The sequence below is a fragment of the Orbicella faveolata genome, unplaced genomic scaffold (genome assembly GCF_042242905.1).
Source record: "Orbicella faveolata isolate gen_17 unplaced genomic scaffold, um_ofav_v1 contig_26, whole genome shotgun sequence".
In the NCBI taxonomy this organism is placed as follows: domain Eukaryota; kingdom Metazoa; phylum Cnidaria; class Anthozoa; order Scleractinia; family Merulinidae; genus Orbicella; species Orbicella faveolata.
Genome location: NW_028301554.1, coordinates 1972501 through 1994640, shown reverse-complemented (window position 1 = coordinate 1994640; position 22140 = coordinate 1972501). Strand labels below are relative to the sequence as shown.

The following is a 22140-nucleotide window of genomic DNA, read 5'->3' as shown; positions in this document are numbered from 1 at the left end:
ACAGTAGAAACCCACCCTACAGTGAGATTGTCTGTTGTTTAAAGCAGCGAGGATGATTTTTTCCCCAGTGTGGCCCTGTGCTTGGTTTATGAGACATAAATACGTAATATTTAGGTAACAAGCCTAATGCCTTTGATACATGTACTACCAGATTTTTGTGGCATGCTGACTGTCAGATTAACAGGGTTCCACTACATATGAAGACATGACTGATCATCACAGTTATATACACAACTTTTTAAGCAGTTGTGAAATTAAAGCCTGAAAAAAACTATCAGTCTTGAGCGGGATTCGAACCAGTGACTTCTACAATACCAGTGCAGTGCTCTACCAACTGAGCTACATGTATCAAGCCAACTGGGAGCTGGGAACATGACCAGCTCCCAGTTGGCTTTCGTTTTTTAGGTTTAACATATATGTACTTGCTCAGTATTTTCTCAGGACAGTGCACAGTAAAGCAGTTAGAGGTTCTAAAGAGGTTTTTAAAAATGTCAGATAAATGTTGTTTTGGACTGACTGTCATTTCATCATTGGCTTTCTTCTTCATGCCACAAAATGGCACAGTATACATGTATCAGTCCTCGTGCTCAAGGTTTTTGCAATCAATTATGTTTTACAGGGTTGGAAGACTAGCCCATTACTTACCCTCCAGGCTTGAGCTGGGAAGACCAGGACCTTTGCCCCTTTAGTCTTGTGAATTCCCCTACAGTTTGGGTTCTGATATCCATAATAAATAGTCACTGATTTCATTCAACTTCACAGCTTCACTCACAGTTTGCCCTAATCTTCCCTAATCTTTCTTTGCCCTAATTTTCCACTTGCATTGCTTTGTCACATAATACTCGTTCCTGGTTGCCAACACCCCTTAGTCAATCCAGCAAACTCCTGTAGGCCAGACCCCCAGGGACTGAGGCCCCAACCAGCAAAGCTCTCAGAGTCAATAACACATGCAATCTTCACCACCACTACAAAGTTAAAAAAGTGTTTCTTTATTTTGTCGTTCTTACAGCCTTCCAAGGCAGATTTTCATTCCAGGTTTGATGTTGTGTTCGTTGATCCATCTGGCTACCTTAACTTGTGTGCTGGGATGACTGCGGCTCAATACAGGAAAGTTAGTGAACTGTGTTGTCAGTATTAAACATTACCGGCCTAAATTTGCAATTAGGCAATCAGAAGCCTTGTCTACTGTCCTGAGCATATAAGAATCTTCAATTGTCACATTTGTCGAGACTTGCGAAGTACATTTTAATGACACAGAAAAGATGCCATTTTGCTGTCATCAAGGATTGTACTTTTCACGATTATTTCTCTGATTAATTCTCAGCTGCAGCACGAGGCCAGGTTGTCACTGGAATTTTTGGACAGTAGTTTTATGGACAGCTTTGAAGTGCTCTTCATGAAGCCGGTGCCATTTATACAAACATTTGATCAATTTTTACAGTGAGTACAAGCATGTCAATGTTGTTGGTTGTTGATTTAGCTGACATTGAATTTTAATTTCACATACAACTTTAAATGTTCAAGACTGAGTTTAAAGAACCCTGAGATTCACTGATGGGACGGAGGAATTACCAGCAAGTCAACCGCCATCAACACATGATAGATTTTATTGCTAAATGTACGTGTAGGCAATACAGGAAATTTAAATTAAAATAAATTGTTTTCAATTTTCTGTGCACATATGTACAATTTCAGTGAAATTATTTGTGATCATGGCTCATCATATTGCTGGGAAGGATTTGTGTCAAAATGTGCTGTTCCAGAAAACATGCATATTCCTCCCACAGATGGGATTGAATTTCCTTGGGGGTGTGGTGGGGGTTAGGAAGTTTCTGTGAAACCAAAAAGTTTAAAGAAATGTAGGAAACTTAATTAAAACGAAGGGGTGGGAGGTCTTGGAAAAAAATCCCTTAACTGTGGGGGGACGTATGGATATTTTCTGGAAGTACGTAATCAGCATTCCATGGGCAGAACTTGAGGTCCAGGTTTGTGTTAACGATTCACCCGTACCCAAACACTTTTCTCACAGAATTCCCAATATCAGTGCTTTAGAAGTGGTCTGCAGGAGAAATGGTCTTCTCTGTCACCTTATGGATCATCCAGGGGACTGGACCCCAGTTGTCACTGATTGGCTGCTTCATCTTGTCACTAGAGGCCTGGGAAAGAGAGTAGAGATGCTTTACTTCAAACCACAAACTCCACCTCAGGTGAATTAAATTTAGGAGATCATCAGGGGAACGGCATTTGTCTTGATATTTTAGCAACTTCTTCAAACTAGTATTATAAGAAATGTCTGGTGCTGAGTAGAGAGAAGTTGTTTGTTGACGATGGAGTTTAACTGAGGCGGTTGTTTGCATGCTATTAAATATAGAATCTTTAGAAGTTCATACGTCACATTTTGGAAATCTTTTGGAGGTCATTGGTACTTTTTGAGAAGTCTTTGTGTCAACTGGAAACTATTCATGCATTATAATTTTCAGAAATCTTTGCAATAAATTTTCCTTGCATTCAGCAATTAGTGCTTAAATTATCTTGATACAAGGCAACATGGAAACTACAACATACATGTATTTGTTTTGCAATTTATTCATTCCATCATTCATTGTAATCTTCAATTACAAGAATTTTTATAATAAATTTGCCATAGATTTACAACAGTTGGTGCTGAAAGTCTTGATATTAACAACAAAAATTATGAATTCATCAGAATTTTTACCATTTGGTTAGTATTATAAATTGATGGTTAGTTAAAGCATGCAACGGTTATCTACATGTATACGCCCAGCTAAACCTTATTTTCTAAGTGTAATACCCTTTTGCAGCTATAGGGAATTAGTTTTAAGTATGTAATGAACCACTGTGGATTTAGATTCTCTATGTAGTTAACACACGGTGTGTTGTTTCAAACTTGTGGTCTTTTAATGTAGTGGCCTGTGAACAAAGCTCCACTCTCCAGAAGTCAAAGCAGTGTGACACTGGGCTTGTTATTGAATTCTGACCATGCAGATGCCATGCTCGACACAGGGCCCCCAGCTGACAGTAGTGAGGTCAGTGGTTATCTGTTCTATTGGCATGTACTCTGTGTATGGTAGTCAATGCACATAGGACCCTGAGCTGACAGTACTGACGGTCAGTGGTTATCTGTTCTATTGGCATGTACTCTGTGTATTGTAGTCAATGTACATAGGACCCTTAGCTGACAGTACTGAGGGTCAGTGGTTATCTCTTTTATTGTATGTACAGTGTACGCTGCTAGTTGTTAATACAGCTCCTAGTGTGAGGGTCTGGTTATCTCTTGTATTGTATGTACAATGTACACTGTTATTAATTGTCAATATACATGTAGAACACTCAGCTGACAGCACTGAGAGTCAGTGGTGTTCTTTATTTATGTATGTACCAGTGTTCTAGACAAGCTACATGTACATGACCCAACAAATTGACAGAAAATTTATAATGATTTGGTTGGAGCAGTGGGAATTGACCCATTGGAATTCCATATGTTGACACCCTACACATGTACATTGGTAAATTAGCCAGAACCCTGACATACATGTACAGAACAATGTATCGAGCTTTCAATATCAGAAAAACAGAATGAAACAAAGTTTTCAACTGCAAATGAGATACAAAATATTAAATAAATGTATATTGAGAAAAATCCGATATGCTTCCTGTACCTTCAAGCTCCAGCCTCCCCTTCCTTTGCCTGTGTGTCCTTCCCCCCCCCCCTCCCCACTGTGGTGGCCCAGTAGCCACTTGATAATACCTTTTTATTTACTTTGCCTTTAGTTCATAAGGGATGGATCTTTTTGTTGGAAGAGGTTGTGGGGGATTGGACAATTGCCAAAATGGAAGTAAAAAGACTGAAAAAGTCCTTGTGACCTTAGGATCCTGTGTTTGCTGAAAAATATCCTTGGTGAACTTAAGGGTGGGAAATAATCTTCATGTTCGGTTAAAATATTTCTCCTCTTCCCAAAGGAAAAGATTTGTTCCTAAACTGCACATGATGCATTTTCACTTGTTGTTATTTTTTTGTCCTGGCAGGCGCCATCTTTCCCTGCATTTTGGGGTGAGAAATCGGAGTTGCGCCGATTTAAAGATGGTTCTATTCTTGAGGCGGTGGTTTGGTCCTGCAACAGCATGGCAGAGAGAAGAACTATCTGTGGAAGAATTATTAAACATCTTCTTCAAAGGTGAAAAATTATTTCTAAAACTTTACTCACAGCTGGAGCATGGCATGATGACTAGCATTCCACCATGCAAAGGAAACTGAAGTTGAGCTTCCCCTTTCCACTTCCCCTTTCTCCTTCCTCCTTCTCCCTTTCCCCTTCCCCCATTTCCCTCTTTCCCCTTCCATCCTCCCCCTCTCTTCTCCCCCCTCCCCTCTCTCCTTCCCCTTTTCCCCTCCCTCCTCCTCCTGCCCCTTTCCCCCTTCCCCCCTTCCCCCATCTCCCTCTTTCCCCTTCCATCCTCCCCCCCGTCTTCTCCCCCCTCCCTTCTCTCCTTCCCCTTTTCCCCTCCCTCCTCCTCCTTCTCCCTTTCCCCTTCCCCCATTTCCCTCTTTCCCCTTCCATCCCCCCCTCTCTTCTCCCCCCTCCCTTCTCTCCTTCCCCCTTTCCCCTCCCTCCTCCTCCTTCTCCCTTTCCCCTTCCCCCATCTCCCTCTTTCCCCTTCCATCCTCCCCCTCTCTTCTCCCCCCTCCCTTCTCTCCTTCCCCTTTTCCCCTCCCTCCTCCTCCTGCCCCTTTCCCCCTTTCCCCCTTCCCCCATTTCCCTCTTTCCCCTTCCATCCTCCCCCCGTCTTCTCCCCCCTCCCTTCTCTCCTTCCCCTTTTCCCCTCCCTTCTCCTCCTTCTCCCTTTCCCCTTCCCCCATTTCCCTCTTTCCCCTTCCATCCCCCCTCTCTTCTCCCCCCTCCCTTCTCTCCTTCCCCCTTTCCCCTCCCTCCTCCTCCTTCTCCCTTTCCCCTTCCCCCATCTCCCTCTTTCCCCTTCCATCCTCCCCCTCTCTTCTCCCCCCTCCCTTCTCTCCTTCCCCTTTCTCCTTCTTCCTTCTCCCTTCCCCCTTCCCCCATCTCCTTCTTTCCCCTTTCTTCTGCCCCCTCTCTTCTCCCCCCTCCCTTCTCTCCTTCCCCTTTTCCCCTCCCTCCTCCTGCCCCTTTCCCCCTTCCCCCTTCCCCCTTCCCCCATCTCCCTCATTCTCCTTCCATCCTCCCCCTCTCTTCTCCCCTCTCCCTTCTCTCCTTCCCCTTTTCCCCTCCCTCCTCCTCCTGCCCCTTTCCCCCTTACCCCCTTCCCCCATCTCCCTCTTTCCCCTTCCATCCTCCCCCTCTCTTCTCCCCCCTCCCTTCTCTCCTTCCCCTTTTCCCCTCCCTCCTCCTCTTGCCCCTTTCCCCCTTCCACCCTCCACCTTCCTCACCCCCCTCCCCTGAAGCCACCTTTACCTGACCCACTAGCATGGGGAAAGTTTATTAAAATAATTTTTTTTGTAGACACGGTGGTGTTGATCCAGCATTGCTGACTTTTGTTGCGAATCAGCTGGACTGTGTACTCTAGACACATGGTGCATCGTGTGACAGTGGAACAGGTGATGAAGAAGCTCAGAGAGTGATTCAGGTGTACAATGCTTTGTGTAAACAGATCCGTGCGTTGGATTTGCCGCTCAATGTCAACTCGATTCAGGGAATTAGCTCTGTTTTCAGGGGAGCAGAGGTAGGGAAAACACTTAGGAGTTTTTATGATCAACATCCAGTTTCCCCTTACAATGTCAGTACAGTCTTAAGCAGTCAGGTGCTGAGAATAAAGAAAACCATCAACAAGGAAAACTGATAAAGATCAGTTCCATCCCGCGGAATTTTTATTGGTTCCTGGCAAAGATGTTACAAGCAATTTGCTTTATGCTGTAAAATGATGACAGTAAGATTTTTGCTTATTTTGTTCAAAAGGCTTTTTCTTTGGACGGCTTTCAGTGGGGATGCGCATTTTACATGTAGTGGAAAAATTTTACATTTCAAAACTTATCAGGCTTGTATTTGGAACAAACTTGAAGACAACGAAAAATTTTGTTACATATTAATACATGTACATGAAAGAATGCTTAATGGTAAGCCACTCTAGGGATAACAATAAGAAGCACAAAACAAGTGAAAATATCAAAACTCTAAAAACGTTATAGCAGGGTAGTTGCCAAGCCTAACAATTTTTTTTTTTTGCCTTAGAGGGCTACATGTGAAACAAAATAACCCTAAGCTTTGCATTTGGGAGGCCTTACTTACACTGTAGACAAAAGTATGCACGTAAGAAAGATTTATGAGGCTTTGTTGTTCTTCTGTCTAGGTTTTTCCACCAAGCCCTTGTTTTAAAAATAGCAAAGTTAAGCCACAAATTGGTGATGAAAAGTTGGTGTGCAATGTACTCCTTCCTTCGGAAATAAAACATGCAATTTGGTGTCCAGCCATGGAAGGTGAGATTCTACAAAAGAACATTTCTCTTACAATGGCTGCAACTTCACAGCACCTTAGTTTAATAATAATAGTAATGGTAATGGTAATAATAATAATAATAATAACAATAATATTAATAATTGGTATTATTATTATTATTATTTTAATGAACTTAATTTACTGAGGGTGACACATGACAGTATGAACTGATAAGCTAGTGACCCTCTGTGCTAAACTTCTATGAATAATTATAAAATAACTTAGAATAGTACAAAGTATGAATATTAATTGCAAAAACATCTCTACATCTACAGTTAAAATATCTATAAAATTAATTATTAAGAATTAAAAATTAATTCAAAGCACATGAATATCTCTATTCACAACACTATGCTAAGAAATGTTTTTTTCATGGCCGAGCTAAAGGAACCGATGGTGTCCTTTTTACGTATTCCTAGAGGAATTCCGTTCCAGAGCTTTGCCTCATGAACTTGAAAGGTCCTGCTTCCTTCCGTTTCTCTGTTCTACCACGGACACATTCTGCACATTAAATTATAATTCGCGTAAGCTCGTGATCTAAAGTTCATAAATTCCAATACAATTATGATATATAAGGGCCTCCAAAGACTAGACATTTAGTTGTCGACAAGTATTTGTTATCGACAATTAATTGTGTTCCATGCGAGCATTCCACACTATGGAGTGTTGGTTGTCCATAACTAAGTCACGCCAGCGAGAGCTTGGGAAATGACGTTCACTACGCATGCCCAAAACACAAGATGCATGCTCAAATGTGTGTCATGTGACTCCCCCAAAACGGTCAAATCGTACTTGCCGACAACTAAAGCAGTTTCCCTTTTCGAAATGGGAAACTGCCTAGTTGTCTTCAACTAAAAATTTATCGTTTAGCTGTCGACAATTCATCTCACACACTACGTTTTTTTAATTAGTTGTCGATAACATTTAGTTGTCCACAGCGAAGTGTCTAGTCTGGAGGCCCTAACAGAAGGCCCTAACAGAAAAATAGTCGTGAACAAGCTAGTGAATAGCGTGTATAGATTATTGCAATAAAAACATTGTGGAAAATTGAAAGAACTACTTTCTCTAAGAATAATGTATTGTGCTGTCAGCAAGTTAGAGTTGCTTGTTGCTCTTTGTTTGAAGTCTTGCAGACTCAAAAATGTAATTATGGAGACTGATAGCAATAACACATTAGTATAACTTCAGATGTGGCTAGCAGGTTGTGTTTTATAACTCTTAGGCCAGTAAAAAAAAAACAGCCTCTAGTATTTCGTGAAATTGAAACTTGACAGAGTTGTTATTTGCGATAAATAGCCAAATAAGATTGTAAAAATTGAACACAGTTGGAATTACGAAAGGTATATCTCTGGAATTTGTTTAACTTTAACCTCTCCAATATCTACAGTTTTCAACGTTTCAATGATTTTATATCTTGTAAGCTGTAATGAACCATTCCAAAAGAACAAAGAAAAAAATTTGAAACCTAAATCTGACTAGTGGAAAATCTGGCGAGTTAAAAACTCAGTGTTCTGGCTGGTAAAATCTGACATGCCACTAGCCTGTATTAAAAAGTTAATCTCCATTCCTGAAATGTCTTTTGTGTTTGATGCTGTAAATTTAGTTATTTTATGTTAAAGGAAAAAGTCTAAAGCTCTAGCTTTCTGCAAGTTGTTTTACAGTTCGAGACCAGTGGTAAATGGCCGGATGATCTAGCTGCTATTCAACACATTAAAGCAGCTTTTCACATCAGACTTGCTAAGTTGCTGAAAAGCGAGTGTTCGCTTGTAACTACGGCTTCGCCTCAGCATGTAGATGTTCTTAAGGTGAGTAACTAATAAATTTCGGTTCAAAGGATTAACGCGTCAACAAAACCAACTGGCTTTCCACAAATAGGATTCATCTAAGGTCTAGTCCACACTGCGGTGGAGAAATTTGAAAACCAATCTTTATTTCTATGGTTAGGTCTACCGTCCACACTAGTCCGTCATGAAAACGGAGCTTTTTGAAAACGCTCTTCAAACGGGAAGAATTTGAAAATGCCGGCTAGTGTGAACGGAAAATATTTTGAGAACGGAGGGGTTACAAACTTGAGTGGGTCCAATTTCATTGGGATCGAAACAGACACCTCTTTATTGCGTTTCGTTAGCGAATAAGGCCACAGTGTCTGTAAGCCCAAAAATATTGCAATTAGATCTTTGAAGTGAAGTGTTCTCTGCCAAATATTGTTTAAGTGGACTTAGTCAACTGGTGAGGTTCCTTAAGGAACAAGTTCACATTTAGCGACCATAGTTTCACGCGCCTTGCAGCCGCAAGATGGCAAGATTCGATATCCCGTGGACAGAACTCTTAAAATTTTTTTAACTTCCCACATTGCTTCTTTTGTTCATTTTTGGACAATGTGGAGATAGTTATAAATAAAATCTGTTTCTGGAAAGAAAAGTAGGGGTCACCGAACGTCCAAGATCGTTAAATCCAGGCAAAGCTATAGCAAGGGCCATCTGCTCTATCATTGTTCATTTTATTACTTGGCGCGCGCTCTCATGCATGACGTGGCGTGTGAATTTTCGTGCGCAGTAAGGATGTGCAGAAACAATTATCGCTAAATTTGACATGTGAGCTGATGAGAACCTTCCCAGCATGAAATTCATGTGTTTTTCTCCGGCAGGATGGCCTTGTATTTAGAATCAAGATTATGCATTACCGGGAAATGGTGTTGCTTCAAAAAAATGAAATCACACAGGAGCTTAAAACAGATTGCGAGAAGAAAGCTAAAGAACTGGAACGGGAAATAACGCATTTGCTGCTCTTAACAAGCACACTTCATGGGTAGGTACTGTTCAGAAATACTCTTCTACATCCACATATACACTTAGTTAAGTCGCTAAAAATCGTAAGATATCACAACAACTGTAAAAATGTGAATAAAAATAATACAATGGGATATTAATAACTAACTAACTGTGATTTAAAACTGCCTAGGTCATTGAGTTTGTCGAATAAACCACTCGCTTGGTTGATAAGACACATGTATCCTTTCTATTCTGGTCAAAATTCACAGGAGCGTGTATGTTTGCGAGTGACAAACCAAACTGGCAAGGCCGCACTTGTACTTATCATTTCGTTTTGCTGTTCTGTTTTTGCAGCATACAACAGCATTACCGCGGATTTACCGGAACTATCCGTTTGTCCAAACGCTGGGTGGCCGCTCAACTGATGGCTGATCACGTGACTGATGAGTGTATTGAGTTACTGGTGGCTTCTCTCTTCCTCTCCCCAGTCCCCTTTACTCCTCCCAGGTAACGCAATAAGCCACTTCCGGCTGAGTTTCTTTTCGCCTCTGTGAGGACTAGAAAAGAATCTTTTTCGGAATCATTTCTTGCACCAACGTGTTGATTTTCATGTAAATCCAACTCAATTTTATATGAAATGTTTTGAACGAGCCCTTTTGTGAAACAGAGGCAAAAGGCAACTCGAAAATGGAGTATTAATTTAACATTCCAACGTAGAAAAGAGTGTTTTCAGAGTTGCAAAATCCTCTTTTCAAACTCATTCATAATTCATCAAGTTAAAACAAAGAATATCAGAACCACGAGGGAGGTTTGGATACCCGCTCTTAATTAGCATAGATTTTGACGATTGTACTTCTCCGTTTACTCCTTAGTTTTTGTTTTGATTGGGAAGATATATTTAACACTCGAGAGTGTTTCATCGGCTATCCAAACACCTTGAATTTCGTCAAAAATACATCGCTGGGCGTCGTATTTTGAACTCTAGTTAGTTAATGTGTTGTTTTCGAATTAGTACCTCTTAGATTTGAAAAGAATTTTAAGCCATGCCCTGTAAACAGGATCCTGTTACCTCTTAGAGATTCTTTTTAACATTTCCGACGATCACCGCTGTCCTTTTGACATGGGAGTGCCCACGGGCTTTGCAGAAGTCTATCGACTCTCGCCTACTTGGCTTTCTTCCTCACGAATAAGTGCATTTGAAATGATATATACGTATTTACTGCAGAAAATTTGTTCAGTTTACACAATACTCCTTCTTACAGGTCTCCCCTGGTTGGATTTCTCCGATTTCTTCGCCTTCTTTCTTCAACCGACTGGGAAACAACTCCTGTCATTCTAAATTTTAACAACGGCATTTCTGGTGAGTGAATGAGGTTTCGTTATTTATCGTTCACTTCTTCAATTTTTTTTTAACAAGTTTCAAGCGAGAAGGGTTTGGAAATGAAGAAAGCAGTCATTTTAGAAGTTGTGGTGACCAAAAATCAAATTCTCCTGTGTCAATTTGAAGGGGATATATGGACAACAGTGAGAAGAATTGTCATGTTGATCATGACTCCTGAGGGAAGTCGTAACCGAAAGCGTAATTGGCTTGTTTTTTTCGCTGCAGCGACTTAGAAACTGTGATGACCAAATGTCAAATTTTCCTATGTTAATTTAAAGTGAATGTATGAACAACAGTGAGGAAAATCGATATGTTGACTCATTAGACAGTGTTAACCAAAACCTTGATTGTCTTGGGGTTTTTCTCCGTACCAACTTAGAAACCGTGGTGAGCAACTGACCAAAAATCAAAGTCTCCCCTGTTGATTTAAAGAGAATGAATAAACAACAGTGAGGAGAATCGATATGTTGATTCTTGGACGTGTGGAAAATGCTAGCCTAAGTGAACTTGTGTTGTTTTTCTCAATAGTGGCTGACTACCAAGAAATATCCTCCAAGTTTTCCAAAAACAGAACGCAACTTCCAGCAATATTTATCTCTACTCCAAAGGACAAGTTCAGCTCTATGTGGACCAAAGATAAGCCTTCTAAACAGGTCAGTTGATTTGTTTGGACTATTTCGCTTAGTTTTGACTTTCATCGTTCATTTAGTCTATTGTGAGGATGTGAGGATGTTGTGCACCGAAGAATTAACTGTAGATCAGGCCGAAGTTCGCACTGAAAAGAACTGAGAAAATTGGAGTTTTGTTCCTTATAGAATTGCAAAACACCAAGGTTAACGCGCGTTCCAAACTACCAGTAGATAGAACGTCTTGTCCATTATTTAGAACAGTATCTACACTTGAATCAGTATTTACATATTATGTCTTTCCCGCTATAGATTGTCAACAGACTCTCTGTGCTGGCAAGGGAGTCACACTTGATCTTGGAACGTCAAATTCAAACATGCGCACTACAGCCAACCGATTTCAAGGTAAGACGATGACCTGATGACTGAGGCGTCACCTTGGTAACTGTCAAAAGTTGAACCCTAATTCCTTTCGAGTAACGTACTTTCCAACAGTATCACCGGTAGGGGTTTCTCTAAGTTGTTGTTGTTGTATTTTTTTGACAAGTTATGTCTGTCATACAATTCAAATTAAGTAAGGTTCCATTATCCCAAACACAAGTTAGCCACTTTGCAGCACGTGATGCCTTATGCAAAGAAGGATTTTACGCGACTTGTCTAAGAATGGTGTATGGCACACTGCCCCACCCACCCGACCCCTTATTCTTTGCACGACCCTCACCGTAGACAGACTTAGCGTATTGCCGATATTCAACAAAGAAGACCATGCTTATACAGTAAAAGCCCGCCTGTAAGAACCTATTGGTTTAAGAACCTACTGGCAGAAATTTGCCATTTTAATACCCAAAGATGTAAGAACCTGTTAAGCCAAGCAAGATCAAGCAGGCTCTTCTATGTGAATTACGGAAAAACATTTTCACCAAGGAATGTGAATTTGAGAGGGCAAATTTCTGTTACAAGAAAATACCTGATACAGTTGTGAATAAGTGCTGCATATTCAAGGACCAAATCCAATTTTATTGATTTTTTCTGGTAATTAATAACTATATCTCCCTCATGGAAATTAAGAACCCAAATAAGAAATCCAAAAACCTCGAATGCCAACCTCGAATGTCAAAAAACTACCTCAAAAATACAAGGAACTATTTTGCCAGACTTCAAAAAATGTTGGTTCTTACCCGCGGGTCGTTACTGCAACTCCTCTGCTCCTGTGTTTACTTTCCTCAGCTAATCTTCCGCCCGCCTTTGGATCACTATGACATCATCATCCATCTGCACAGTCGTCTTCTCCCTCGTAAAACCCAGGCCCTTGATAAAGGGAAACATCCGGCAAAAGAAACCTCGTCTTCATGTCCTTCAGTTTTACTTCCGGTCGTAAACTTTGATCCTGCGCAGTTGTATCTTAAAGAACTTAAGGTAAGGAAAGATTCGACGAGCAATCTTAAGCTGTTTCTGGCGTAATTTGAGTAATCCTAAGTTACGAAATTTACCCTGCAGAATATGGAGCAAACATTTGCCTTTTTGATCTTAACACCCTGAGAAAAGCCTCTGGAAGTAGTTATATATATATATATGTTTCTGATCCAATGAACGTAATGTCAAATTTTATTTGCAAGGAATATTCGGTAGATAACGGAAGTGAAGTTATACCCACTGCAATCTGACAAATACTCTGTTTCCTTGGTTTCTCTGTTTTGTTTTCTTCCAGGATGCTTTTTCTGACATTGCACTGTTCTTTCACGATGTTTACGGAGGCGATTTGATAGGAATTCTGTGGAAGCCTCAGAGTTTTGTGCCGGCTCCGTTCAAGGTACAGACAGCATTTGGAGTCTTTTATCCTTCAGTCTTAGTATAGATTAATTTCTAGATTCTCCATACCGTGTCCTGTGGGAGGCACGGTGGCTTCACGGTCAGTGCGCTCATCTCCGGATCGAGCGGTCCGGGTTCGTGCCCTTGCTGGAGACGCTGCCTTCTGTCCCTGGGCAAGACACTTTACTCTCACGGTGCCTCTCTTCACCCAGGTGTATAAATGGGTACCGGCGAACTTATTGCTGGGGGCAACCCTGCGATGTACTAGCATCCCATCCAGGGGGAGTAGAGATACTTCTAGTCGCTTCATGCTTCAGAAACCGGGATAAGCTCCGGCCTGATTGACCACTTGGCTCGTATGCAGGATTGACCTTTTACCTTTACCATACCGTGTCATAACAGATTAAAGTACTCGCGTCATAAATATGAATGACTGTAGCATCAGAGATAAAACTGGTCCTCACTTAAACATCCTTTCGCCAGTTTTTTGTTTGCGTTCTGTCTGCCTAAACCAACGTTAACATGGTAACAAAAGCCAGGTCGACATCTGCAGCTATAAAACTGCATTGTCACGATCAACGAAACTTGTTTAGCTTAGCGAAAACCTGTTTATACGAAACCCGTTTCGCGAAAAACAGGTTGGTAATTTTTATTCCTTTGTTCGCATAAGGGGCGCGTTCCATTCAATCAAAACTTTCGGAATTTTCGTGACAGGAACTAATGATACGGAAATCTCCTGGGGAAGTTGTCAGGAAATTGAAAAATTATTGAATTATTGAGCTCGTTCTTGCTGTTACATTTGGTCTGCCGCTTAATTTCATTTGATAACAGGTTCTCGGGCAATTTCTTCTTCTAAAGTCTCGTCCCTACAGGAACTCGCAGTTCACATTTTTCGTCTGAGCTACACCGGAACTGTTTCAATCATTTTCAAAATAAACGCATTTCGATCTTGATTCATGCAAAGCCCCTCCTGATGTGAACGCTTTCCCTGAAACATGTGTTATTAGGCTATCTAGCCCTTACCCCGTCAAGTCTTCCGTTTTGTGCTGGCGTCCAGCTCTCGCGATTTTACCCGCGCGTTCAGTGATCGAATAAAACTACAAGAAAAAATGGCTGTCAACATTCTAATATTTTATTCGTGATTAGTCTAAACATGTTTATTCCTAGTGTGAACGCAGTATGTCATGTTCCTAATCTCAAACTAAGATGTCCCAAGGATCTGGACACGAAGTTCCCATGGTCCATGTCAACCTCCCCCCCCCCCCGCCCCCCACCCCACCCCGCTCTCAGCTAAAGTCGGAATAATGTCGTAAAGTGGTATAAAGTAATCTAAAACGTTACCAAGTTGAAGTGGTATGGGGCGGACATAACCCGAGTAAAGCAAGTTTTCCAGTCAGTGGAAATCATAGAAAATAGATTTGTAAACGAATGATTAGGATTTTATATCTACTAACCCTAGAACTTGATGTGCGAAATTCTTTTATTGCTGGTTTTCATGTGACTTGGTCATATTCCACAATGTAAAAATTACCTTTCCATTTTGAGGTTTCAGTTGTATCATATAAAAGACCCTTTAGAAACTTGACATTTTAAAATGTCTTAGCTCGACAGGGTTCTTCGTTTTGTAGCTGTGGGCAGATTTGAATTTCCTGTCTTTTACGTTGCGTGACATTACAATGGCGGCCCGAGAAGCTAAAAGGTCCACAATAGGGTTCTCAGATCCCGCTTTCCCGCCATTTTTTCTTGTTAATCCCGCTATCCCGCCCTTTCTTGCCTGGAAATCCCGATCCCGCCTACTTTTTAAAGACGTTTCTGCGTTAATTATTAATTTGTTAAATTAATAATTAATTTAATTATTAACACAGAGACTTTTTAAAAATAGATATCGCATAAAATATCACAAAAGGATTCAATGGGTAGCAGATAAATAAGCACAAAATTAATGGTTATAACGTTTCTTTCTGTAAACTGTTTACCGTTCTGTTTTCTTTTGTCCACGTACCCTTGAAATCTGGGCTCAAAACTTTTCTTTCGGAATGAAGGCATTCCCGCTGGCACATCCTTTTTGTATTATATGGCCACGCAATATGTATAATGTCTCATACTTCGTTCGGTAAATCATTGTCACCGTCATCTAATGTGGCCATCCTGGCCAAAACAAGACAAGCGCTCTAGAAAAGGTCGAAAGGCTAGGAAAACTAGAAAGGATCGGGGGGGGGGGGGGGTCAAGATTACATTCGCAAGCGTCAAAGATGTGGGAAATGGACAGATGTCATTCATGTCAGAGGATCGCAATAGGACTCAAAGACCTCATACAGTCTCATGATACTAACGTAGTCAAGCGATAATGGATACGTTTGACAGAACCTGACCGTGTACAGAGCCGTTGCTATACATCACTTGAAACCTGACACAGCTATACGCACGAAAGGTTCATTTCTGCCCAACTTGCGGCTTTTGCGCTGGTCAATTTATGAGGTCACGTAAGAATTGAAATCCCGTATCATACTCTACTCCCCTTGTGAATCCCGCATCCCAAGCCCATAAAAACACTAAATCAAACTCCCGCTCGTAATTGTAATTCACGCTTCCCGCCCCTGTTTTAAGCTCAAATCCCGAATATCACGGCGAAAAAAAGCCAAATCCCGCATCCCGCCAAACCCATTGGGGACCCTCAAGCTAGGCTGTCGCGTAGGTCAAAAGATGAGTTATCGCTTTAGTTTTTGCTAACTGAACAGTTCTTGCACTAGAAGAAGTATTTATTTAAACGTGCCGGAGCTCAAGAGTAATAACGCTTCGTTTCAATAGCGAAACTCAACGACAGATGTTTCTGTTACTTTACGGCCGCCATGTTGGTGCCCCTCCGGGGGGCACCAACATGGCGTCTCCATGCAAAGCTCTATAAATCCGGGTGAAACACTTCTGCGAATAACGCGCAAATGAAAAGCAGCAGAGATCTAAATCTAGGTGCGGTTGTTTATATCATCGATCTGTCATATCTCAGATTCTTGACTTAATTTACTCAATGGTTACGATTTTTGGTTTTGATCACATGACCAGTGAAAACCAGCAATTGGCACTGTTTTGTCTCCTTATCCTTTCCTGTTGATTTGTAATTTGTTCACGTTTTATCAGGTGTTACACGCGCAGTGCAAGATGCCATTAATCAATCCTCAAACGGCTGAAAAGGTTGGTAACTAGATATATAAACAATAGCTGGTTTTCACATGACGTCACTAAAATTCAAACTACAAAACTATTGATCTTCCTGAGATTTTACTTTAATGACGTATAAGAGCAGCTGAAAACTAATATTCATACAAATTTTCGCTCCGAATGGGTTCTTGGTTTTGTGATAGACTACGCTTGAATTTCGAAGCTTTTGCGTGACGCGGCATTTACATGACGGCGTCATGATGGTTAAAAAAGTGACTTATTTCGGGGAATTTGGCTATCTGAACACTTCATGTCTTAGAGAAAGTATTATTTTAGTGTTTTAGAGTTCCTCGAGGGATAAATTCACGCTTTTGTAGCAAAACTCAGTGACAGATCTTTCTGTTGGTTTCCGGCCGCCATGTTGGTGCCCATACGGATGGGCACCAGCATGGCGTCTCCATACAAATCTCCATAAATTTGGGTAAAAAATTTCTCCGCATATCTTGCATAAGAAAAATTGCTGCGACCTGAATCTTGGCGAGAGTCTTTTCTTTGATAAAGGGAAACATCCGGCAAAAGAAACCTCGTCTTCATGTCCTTCAGTTTTACTTCCGGTCGTAAACTTTGATCCTGCGCAGTTGTATCTTAAAGAACTTAAGGTAAGGAAAGATTCGACGAGCAATCTTAAGCTGTTTCTGGCGTAATTTGAGTAATCCTAAGTTACGAAATTTACCCTGCAGAATATGGAGCAAACATTTGCCTTTTTGATCTTAACACCCTGAGAAAAGCCTCTGGAAGTAGTTATATATATATATATGTTTCTGATCCAATGAACGTAATGTCAAATTTTATTTGCAAGGAATATTCGGTAGATAACGGAAGTGAAGTTATACCCACTGCAATCTGACAAATACTCTGTTTCCTTGGTTTCTCTGTTTTGTTTTCTTCCAGGATGCTTTTTCTGACATTGCACTGTTCTTTCACGATGTTTACGGAGGCGATTTGATAGGAATTCTGTGGAAGCCTCAGAGTTTTGTGCCGGCTCCGTTCAAGGTACAGACAGCATTTGGAGTCTTTTATCCTTCAGTCTTAGTATAGATTAATTTCTAGATTCTCCATACCGTGTCCTGTGGGAGGCACGGTGGCTTCACGGTCAGTGCGCTCATCTCCGGATCGAGCGGTCCGGGTTCGTGCCCTTGCTGGAGACGCTGCCTTCTGTCCCTGGGCAAGACACTTTACTCTCACGGTGCCTCTCTTCACCCAGGTGTATAAATGGGTACCGGCGAACTTATTGCTGGGGGCAACCCTGCGATGTACTAGCATCCCATCCAGGGGGAGTAGAGATACTTCTAGTCGCTTCATGCTTCAGAAACCGGGATAAGCTCCGGCCTGATTGACCACTTGGCTCGTATGCAGGATTGACCTTTTACCTTTACCATACCGTGTCATAACAGATTAAAGTACTCGCGTCATAAATATGAATGACTGTAGCATCAGAGATAAAACTGGTCCTCACTTAAACATCCTTTCGCCAGTTTTTTGTTTGCGTTCTGTCTGCCTAAACCAACGTTAACATGGTAACAAAAGCCAGGTCGACATCTGCAGCTATAAAACTGCATTGTCACGATCAACGAAACTTGTTTAGCTTAGCGAAAACCTGTTTATACGAAACCCGTTTCGCGAAAAACAGGTTGGTAATTTTTATTCCTTTGTTCGCATAAGGGGCGCGTTCCATTCAATCAAAACTTTCGGAATTTTCGTGACAGGAACTAATGATACGGAAATCTCCTGGGGAAGTTGTCAGGAAATTGAAAAATTATTGAATTATTGAGCTCGTTCTTGCTGTTACATTTGGTCTGCCGCTTAATTTCATTTGATAACAGGTTCTCGGGCAATTTCTTCTTCTAAAGTCTCGTCCCTACAGGAACTCGCAGTTCACATTTTTCGTCTGAGCTACACCGGAACTGTTTCAATCATTTTCAAAATAAACGCATTTCGATCTTGATTCATGCAAAGCCCCTCCTGATGTGAACGCTTTCCCTGAAACATGTGTTATTAGGCTATCTAGCCCTTACCCCGTCAAGTCTTCCGTTTTGTGCTGGCGTCCAGCTCTCGCGATTTTACCCGCGCGTTCAGTGATCGAATAAAACTACAAGAAAAAATGGCTGTCAACATTCTAATATTTTATTCGTGATTAGTCTAAACATGTTTATTCCTAGTGTGAACGCAGTATGTCATGTTCCTAATCTCAAACTAAGATGTCCCAAGGATCTGGACACGAAGTTCCCATGGTCCATGTCAACCTCCCCCCCCCCCCCGCCCCCCACCCCACCCCGCTCTCAGCTAAAGTCGGAATAATGTCGTAAAGTGGTATAAAGTAATCTAAAACGTTACCAAGTTGAAGTGGTATGGGGCGGACATAACCCGAGTAAAGCAAGTTTTCCAGTCAGTGGAAATCATAGAAAATAGATTTGTAAACGAATGATTAGGATTTTATATCTACTAACCCTAGAACTTGATGTGCGAAATTCTTTTATTGCTGGTTTTCATGTGACTTGGTCATATTCCACAATGTAAAAATTACCTTTCCATTTTGAGGTTTCAGTTGTATCATATAAAAGACCCTTTAGAAACTTGACATTTTAAAATGTCTTAGCTCGACAGGGTTCTTCGTTTTGTAGCTGTGGGCAGATTTGAATTTCCTGTCTTTTACGTTGCGTGACATTACAATGGCGGCCCGAGAAGCTAAAAGGTCCACAATAGGGTTCTCAGATCCCGCTTTCCCGCCATTTTTTCTTGTTAATCCCGCTATCCCGCCCTTTCTTGCCTGGAAATCCCGATCCCGCCTACTTTTTAAAGACGTTTCTGCGTTAATTATTAATTTGTTAAATTAATAATTAATTTAATTATTAACACAGAGACTTTTTAAAAATAGATATCGCATAAAATATCACAAAAGGATTCAATGGGTAGCAGATAAATAAGCACAAAATTAATGGTTATAACGTTTCTTTCTGTAAACTGTTTACCGTTCTGTTTTCTTTTGTCCACGTACCCTTGAAATCTGGGCTCAAAACTTTTCTTTCGGAATGAAGGCATTCCCGCTGGCACATCCTTTTTGTATTATATGGCCACGCAATATGTATAATGTCTCATACTTCGTTCGGTAAATCATTGTCACCGTCATCTAATGTGGCCATCCTGGCCAAAACAAGACAAGCGCTCTAGAAAAGGTCGAAAGGCTAGGAAAACTAGAAAGGATCGGGGGGGGGGGGGGGGTCAAGATTACATTCGCAAGCGTCAAAGATGTGGGAAATGGACAGATGTCATTCATGTCAGAGGATCGCAATAGGACTCAAAGACCTCATACAGTCTCATGATACTAACGTAGTCAAGCGATAATGGATACGTTTGACAGAACCTGACCGTGTACAGAGCCGTTGCTATACATCACTTGAAACCTGACACAGCTATACGCACGAAAGGTTCATTTCTGCCCAACTTGCGGCTTTTGCGCTGGTCAATTTATGAGGTCACGTAAGAATTGAAATCCCGTATCATACTCTACTCCCCTTGTGAATCCCGCATCCCAAGCCCATAAAAACACTAAATCAAACTCCCGCTCGTAATTGTAATTCACGCTTCCCGCCCCTGTTTTAAGCTCAAATCCCGAATATCACGGCGAAAAAAAGCCAAATCCCGCATCCCGCCAAACCCATTGGGGACCCTCAAGCTAGGCTGTCGCGTAGGTCAAAAGATGAGTTATCGCTTTAGTTTTTGCTAACTGAACAGTTCTTGCACTAGAAGAAGTATTTATTTAAACGTGCCGGAGCTCAAGAGTAATAACGCTTCGTTTCAATAGCGAAACTCAACGACAGATGTTTCTGTTACTTTACGGCCGCCATGTTGGTGCCCCTCCGGGGGGCACCAACATGGCGTCTCCATGCAAAGCTCTATAAATCCGGGTGAAACACTTCTGCGAATAACGCGCAAATGAAAAGCAGCAGAGATCTAAATCTAGGTGCGGTTGTTTATATCATCGATCTGTCATATCTCAGATTCTTGACTTAATTTACTCAATGGTTACGATTTTTGGTTTTGATCACATGACCAGTGAAAACCAGCAATTGGCACTGTTTTGTCTCCTTATCCTTTCCTGTTGATTTGTAATTTGTTCACGTTTTATCAGGTGTTACACGCGCAGTGCAAGATGCCATTAATCAATCCTCAAACGGCTGAAAAGGTTGGTAACTAGATATATAAACAATAGCTGGTTTTCACATGACGTCACTAAAATTCAAACTACAAAACTATTGATCTTCCTGAGATTTTACTTTAATGACGTATAAGAGCAGCTGAAAACTAATATTCATACAAATTTTCGCTCCGAATGGGTTCTTGGTTTTGTGATAGACTACGCTTGAATTTCGAAGCTTTTGCGTGACGCGGCATTTACATGACGGCGTCATGATGGTTAAAAAAGTGACTTATTTCGGGGAATTTGGCTATCTGAACACTTCATGTCTTAGAGAAAGTATTATTTTAGTGTTTTAGAGTTCCTCGAGGGATAAATTCACGCTTTTGTAGCAAAACTCAGTGACAGATCTTTCTGTTGGTTTCCGGCCGCCATGTTGGTGCCCATACGGATGGGCACCAGCATGGCGTCTCCATACAAATCTCCATAAATTTGGGTAAAAAATTTCTCCGCATATCTTGCATAAGAAAAATTGCTGCGACCTGAATCTTGGCGAGAGTCTTTTCTTTGATAAAGGGAAACATCCGGCAAAAGAAACCTCGTCTTCATGTCCTTCAGTTTTACTTCCGGTCGTAAACTTTGATCCTGCGCAGTTGTATCTTAAAGAACTTAAGGTAAGGAAAGATTCGACGAGCAATCTTAAGCTGTTTCTGGCGTAATTTGAGTAATCCTAAGTTACGAAATTTACCCTGCAGAATATGGAGCAAACATTTGCCTTTTTGATCTTAACACCCTGAGAAAAGCCTCTGGAAGTAGTTATATATATATATATGTTTCTGATCCAATGAACGTAATGTCAAATTTTATTTGCAAGGAATATTCGGTAGATAACGGAAGTGAAGTTATACCCACTGCAATCTGACAAATACTCTGTTTCCTTGGTTTCTCTGTTTTGTTTTCTTCCAGGATGCTTTTTCTGACATTGCACTGTTCTTTCACGATGTTTACGGAGGCGATTTGATAGGAATTCTGTGGAAGCCTCAGAGTTTTGTGCCGGCTCCGTTCAAGGTACAGACAGCATTTGGAGTCTTTTATCCTTCAGTCTTAGTATAGATTAATTTCTAGATTCTCCATACCGTGTCCTGTGGGAGGCACGGTGGCTTCACGGTCAGTGCGCTCATCTCCGGATCGAGCGGTCCGGGTTCGTGCCCTTGCTGGAGACGCTGCCTTCTGTCCCTGGGCAAGACACTTTACTCTCACGGTGCCTCTCTTCACCCAGGTGTATAAATGGGTACCGGCGAACTTATTGCTGGGGGCAACCCTGCGATGTACTAGCATCCCATCCAGGGGGAGTAGAGATACTTCTAGTCGCTTCATGCTTCAGAAACCGGGATAAGCTCCGGCCTGATTGACCACTTGGCTCGTATGCAGGATTGACCTTTTACCTTTACCATACCGTGTCATAACAGATTAAAGTACTCGCGTCATAAATATGAATGACTGTAGCATCAGAGATAAAACTGGTCCTCACTTAAACATCCTTTCGCCAGTTTTTTGTTTGCGTTCTGTCTGCCTAAACCAACGTTAACATGGTAACAAAAGCCAGGTCGACATCTGCAGCTATAAAACTGCATTGTCACGATCAACGAAACTTGTTTAGCTTAGCGAAAACCTGTTTATACGAAACCCGTTTCGCGAAAAACAGGTTGGTAATTTTTAT

The 22140-nt window shown here is 41.3% G+C and overlaps 1 pseudogene across 1 annotated transcript in view; it reads left to right on the top strand.

Moving 5' to 3' along the window:
• LOC149107577 (nucleolar protein 6-like) overlaps positions 1–22140 on the top strand; it is a 35556-nt pseudogene that overhangs the window by 8236 nt on the left and 5180 nt on the right. Inside the window, exons 4-22 of the transcript XR_016208986.1 lie at positions 1010–1111; positions 1325–1440; positions 2030–2207; positions 2928–3047; positions 4048–4196; positions 5493–5712; positions 6337–6463; positions 8133–8287; positions 9130–9290; positions 9608–9760; positions 10516–10613; positions 11163–11287; positions 11573–11665; positions 12488–12676; positions 12969–13070; positions 16205–16258; positions 17177–17278; positions 20415–20468; positions 21387–21488. The product of XR_016208986.1 is annotated as a nucleolar protein 6-like (transcript). The remainder of the gene's footprint in view (positions 1–1009; positions 1112–1324; positions 1441–2029; positions 2208–2927; positions 3048–4047; positions 4197–5492; positions 5713–6336; positions 6464–8132; positions 8288–9129; positions 9291–9607; positions 9761–10515; positions 10614–11162; positions 11288–11572; positions 11666–12487; positions 12677–12968; positions 13071–16204; positions 16259–17176; positions 17279–20414; positions 20469–21386; positions 21489–22140) is intronic.